The sequence below is a fragment of the Lactuca virosa genome, chromosome 7 (genome assembly GCF_052849685.1).
Source record: "Lactuca virosa cultivar CGN04683 chromosome 7, Lactuca_virosa_CGN04683_v6, whole genome shotgun sequence".
Classification (NCBI taxonomy): domain Eukaryota; kingdom Viridiplantae; phylum Streptophyta; class Magnoliopsida; order Asterales; family Asteraceae; genus Lactuca; species Lactuca virosa.
In genome coordinates this window covers 291,099,348-291,105,347 of record NC_136432.1, presented here as the reverse complement: position 1 = coordinate 291,105,347, position 6,000 = coordinate 291,099,348, and positions in this window count along the sequence as shown.

Sequence of the window (6,000 nt, the reverse complement as noted above, 5' to 3'; positions counted from 1 at the left end):
AGTAAGTTCTCTTTGCAGAGCTGCATTGTGGACTTGAGTCCTTTCATGAGCAGACTCTAGCTGGCGAATGCGAACTGTGTTAACGCCAGAGTTGGCGTCAATCTCCACGACTCGGTCGATAGTTGCTCGACCTTGCTCGGTGTTCCGAGAAATCCTACGGACCAAGATGGGCAGGACACGATCAGCTGAACCTCCCTCGGTGAGGTTGTAAAAGCTTTTGTCTCCACTGTAGGGCATGGGTTGACCCTGTTCCTGACTCCATCTGTTTAAGTTTGTGGCCCACAAAGGTGTGAGTCCTTGAAATGTTGGACGAGGGTTCGGGTTTGGGTTTTGAGCAGCTGGAGTTAGGTTGTTGACTTCAGGTTCTGAGTCAGAACCATCAGAAAAACCTTCAGCATAGTGATCATCCAAAGGGATTGGGTGATCATCTTCTGGCTCTTCTCCAAGCCATCCAGCATTGTCGTGGTTAGGATAGTACGGGTCTCCGGGGATATGGAATCCAGCCATGATATCTACGCGAGAAAAGGGGTATAAGAAATAAGCACATAAGTAATTTATAGTAACACAAAATACTCCTATAGTATTTTAGGTTTATGTTCTGTTCTAATGTTTTCATTGTAGTAGTGTTGGTAAGTTTTTAGACTTGTTGCAACCTCACAACCACTCTTAGGCACATGCTAGTCACTCCTCGGATAATATAGTTGATCAGGCTATATCTTCCCAGGGTTGGCCATATGTCTCTAAGTCTGATTGTGTTGTCCAACAATCGTAATACTTTTGTTCTGTCCTAGTGACACTGATTTTAGTATGAATGCAGGTATGTATACTTGGTTAAATATTTTATTATTTAAAAGTATAAACTCTTTATCAGAGTACTTTTAAATCCCGCTGTGTTTATAGTTCATATATCTTTTATGGGTTGATATACTCGATTCACTATAAACAATGCTCTGATACCAATCTGTCACACCCCAAAACCGGAACGGCGGAATCGTTCGGAGGTGGAGGACGTCATGTACAGTTTCACAACAATGCATAGTAATAAACAAGCAACAACATCATCCATTGCATTAATAATATAATTTAATACAAGTGTGTTCTGTCAAGTTAATAGACACCAAAAATATGAATCAAAATAAAAGATGAGTCTTGAACGAGCTCCATCTTCTCAAAACCTGGCACCGGTACCCGTCTACTGGTGACCTGAGAATACAAGTTATTTTGAAAGAGTTTATCAGCTTTAAAGCTGGTGAGATCATAAGTATTTTAGTGTCTGTGTTTGTATGAAAGTGTTTGTAAGTATGTGATGTACAAGTTTGTAAGTGTTTGTAAAGGTTTGTAAGTGTTTGAACTCTCCTAGAAAACCCTATGTTTTCTACTAAAAGTAGCCTTCTACCAAAGCATCAAGTGTTGTATGTAAGACTCTTGTAAGAGTATGTATTTTCCCAAATCTGACTATCATTAACCAAAAATATAGTTTTTACATTACTGATCATTGTGTGATGATCACAAAGTGAATGCAATGGGGAAATAAAATAGTATTGTAGTGTTGTATTAAGTAACTACTGCTGTACTAACTACCTTAAACCAATTGTTATTTAAAGTACCATGTGATCGGCCTGTACCATACTACCGACTAGAAACACGACGATGTAAGACGTCGGAAGAAATGACGTTTGGCACCCGTAGACTTGTAAGTCCCACTGTAGCGAGCAGCAAGGTGTAGGATAGTCAATCCAGTATAGATCTATACACAAACTCAACGCTCTCCATTTAAGGAGATTCTGGATACAAAACGAGCCATGACAGGTGATGCCATGCCCCGTTACGTGGCTCACATAACTGTTGTAATGTTCTTGTATATGTATTGTGTGTACTAGCTGTATTGTATGTTCTCTCTCTGTCTAGTATGTATGTATGTTCTCTCTATTTCTCATAATAGTGTGTTCTCTTGTATAATGTATAGTATATACTAGCTGTATTGTAATGTATAGTGTGTACTAGCTGTATTTGTATGTTCTCTCTCTGTCTAGTATGTAAGTATGTTCTCTCTGTTTCTCATAATAGTATGTTCTGACTCATGTATGAACTGACTCATTGTATGTTTCATTGTTCTAGTAATAGTATTAGTACTTCCTAAACTATACCTATTATAGTTTACTAGTAATGTTGTTTGTATGTATGAACATGTTTGTATACCTTTGCTACCCAAAGGTATTGAAAAGAAAGAAGTAACCTTTATATCTATATACATATACATAATATATAACTAGGATTCAAACGACCTTCGGACAAATAACTGATACCCTAAGTCCACAACCAAACAAGGAACAGGAGGTAAGGTGAGCTATCAGTCCTAAGTCCTTTCAATCCTACTTATATAACTATATCTATATAGATACACATTTAACAAAATATAAGTTTAAAAGAGTTTAACAAAAGTATTTGATATGTAAACGAGTTTGTAAAACAGTTTGAAGTAGTTTGTTTGATAACACAGTTTGAAAAGTAAGAAATCCACTTGTTTGGTAGTTATTAATCACATGTGATTGATATAATAACTATAATAGTTCAACTTGTATTCCCCCCCCCCCCATAAAAGCATTTAAAATCAATTAAAAGGTTGATTAAGGGGTATGCACTCACCTGTAGTGAGTGGTTTGGATGAATGGATGTTATAGGATGCTAAGTGTCAAGTGAAGACTTGAGCACACACAAGGATCCTAGTTAACATATAATAACACATATATGTATCCAATTAGTCATTAAACAACTATTTAACCAAGTTAATACATCCTACGACATGAAAAACACTTGATTCAAGTGCTATAAGTACCAAGGATTGCATCTAAGGGTTGTAGGGATTTGCTTTTGAGTTTATGGTCCAAGGGTAAACTCTTTTGGAGTTTACGGTTTTGGGTTTACGGTCCCAATGGGTTTACGGCCGTAAACCCATGGTAACTTCTACCATTTTGTGTTCTGAGGCCTTATAAGTCATAAAGAAGCATCCTAACTTCAAGTCTAAGCCTTAGGAAGTGATTGTGGCACCACTGCACCAACTTATAGAGTTTACGGCCCATGGACCATTTCTCCATGAGTTTACAGCCGTAAACTCTAATGGTTCTTGGTCTTTTTGATGTTTAAGGTCCTAAACACTTCAAGGATGTGATCTAGACTAGTATCCAAGGCTTGGTAAGGGACTAGGGCTCACAATGGCCCTTTCATTAGGGTTTACGGTCCAAGAACATGTCTTGACCGTAAACACCTTTGATCTTGTGTTTCTTTGAGTTTTCTAGTTGATTTACAAGTGTAACAAGCCTTATTACACACTAGGGTAAGAGTACTTACAATATAGAAGCTTGTAAGGGTGTTTAAAGTCCAAGAACACTAGTGTGTGTTCTTGGTGTTCTTGGTGAAATGAAGAACACTTGAAGATCTACACAAATGGAATGATTTCATGGATGAAATCATGTAAGATCACTAGATTAAGGAAGAGATCAACTAAACAAGGCAAGAAACACTTACTTTCTTGAAGATCTTTAAGAAAAGTCGGATGATGCTTGAGAGAGAATTGGATTCTAGACTTGAAAATGTGAAAAAGGGCTAAAAATAACTAGGTGTCACTTATATAGTCTTTAGGGTTTACGGCCCCAATACCATTTGGGCCGTAAACTCCAAACTCTTGGAGTTTTGAGACTTTATTGATGCACAATAAACCCTAGAGTGTCCTCTCTCCAGTTATCTCTTGCAGTACTAGGCTTTAGAACACTCAAACTGACTCCAAAAAGCTTAAAAGTTAGCAGAAACAATTCTGACTTCTATTGAAGTGAGTGGTTGTACAGAATAGAAATTTCGGGTTGTCACACATAACATTTAGAATACTATAGGAGTATTTGGTAAACGCAATAAGTTTAAACTTTGATACTTCAGTATGTGCTTTAGGTAATAGTCAATTCTTAACCCTATTCTCGTATAGACACAATGGCCGGATTCCACCTACCAGGAGACCCCTACTACCCCAATCAAGGCAATGGGGGATGGGAGGAAGACGACCCAGAAGAGGATGAGGAACCCATGGAAGAGGAGGAAGAGGAAGGCTCTGATGGGACAGACTCAGAACCAGAAGTAATAAATCCACCAGCCGTCCGACCTCCTGCGGTTCGAAGAGGTTTTCAGGGACCAACTCCCATCTGGGGAAGTCACATTCACCATTGGAGTCAACAGCAAGGATTGCGCCCTCCCTACGGCATGTGTCGGGACTTCTACGACGTCAGTGGTGGAAGTTCAGCTGACCGGGCTCTCTCAGTCATGGTGGGCAAAATAGCCAACCAGTCCTACCAATCAGGAGTCCAAGCGAACCGGATTCGCGAATCCGATGTAGAGGTACAAGGTAACACAGCTGATATCCGTCGCCTGGACAGGTTGCAGGAGGATGCCCAACTCCACACCGACACACTCCGAGACCAACTAAACACAGCCCTCTCTGAGATAAGGGAAATGAGGGAGCAGCAAGCCACCTTTGACAGGCGTCTTATGGGGGCAAAGCAATCAGACACGGATTCAAGCTCCAAGCGCAAACCACATCGCAAGTAGTACTTGCCCGACTCCCAAAATTTTGTTATAGAATAGGATCTTGGCTAAAAGTCTTACTTTTCTCTAACTTTTGTAATCGAAGACCTTTAGAAAGGTCAAAATTTTCCTGACTTCGGAATGTAACCCAATATATGTTTAATATATAAGGAAGTACTTCTTTTGTATGTTAATTCTTTGCCTACCACTCGAATTCATAAGTTTATCTATAAACTCTAATTATGAATCAAAATCGAGAACCTTGTTTAGGTCGAACGTAATTCATGAAATGTTGAAAATGGCTAACTCATTAACACACGACTATCAATCATCAAAGACTTATTGTCTTCATTGTTATTTCTTCGGCAGCTAGATGCCTCCTCGTAGGTCAGCACGCCAAAATACGACACCAACCCCGCCACCACCACCTCCATCTTACGATCCCGCTATGGTACAGGATGCCATCACCGCAGCAGTAGCAGCTGTGCTATCCCAAATAAACTCTAATGGAGCCGGAGGGAGCGGGAGTAGTACCAACCATCAGAACCATGGCACTGGCCATGGTCATGTTAGGGAATGCACCTACAAAGAATTCTCAAATGCCAAGCCAAAAATGTTCAACGGCATTGGAGGAGTCATTGCTCTTATGCAATTGTTTGAAAAGACTGAGACGGTCTTTGAAATTTGCTCATGCCAAGAAACAAGCAATGTCAAGTTTGCTGCTTGTACCTTCACAGACCGAGCCCTCACGTGGTGGAAGGGCCATGTGAAATCGGTGTCTCTTCCAGTCGCCAACGCCATGAACTGGGAGCACTTGAAGGTCCTAATGTTGGAAGAATATTGCCCGAGGGGTGAAATTCAAAAACTGGAGCAGGAGCTATGGAACCTGAAAATGGTTGGTTCTGACCTAGCCGCCTATACGGCCAGGTTCAGTGATTTGTCAGCCCTTTGCCCGGGAATGGTCAACCCGGAGCCGAAGAAAGTGGAAAGATACATCTGAGGGTTGTCACCCCAGATTCAAGGGCATGTTTTGGCTTCCAACCCAGTCACATTCAACATCGCAAAGTGCCTGGCACAACGTTTGATCGATCACGGGATCAAAAAGGATACTACCGCAGTCACTACCGACCCACCAAAGGAAATACAGGGCCAAAGGAAACCGTGGAACAAGAGAAAGGGACAAGCCCTGCAAGAGAACCCCAACAAACAACAGATAGTGACGGCTCACGCTGTTACTGTCCCGACAAACTTACCATTAAGAACTCAACAAACTTACCATTAACGAGAACTCAACAAACTTACCATTAAGAACCGGTACCCCCTACCACGAATAGACGATTTGTTCGATCAACTCCAAGGAGCAAACTACTTTTCCAAGATCGATCTAAGATTAGGATATCACCAGCTGAGAGTCCTAGAGAACGATATTCC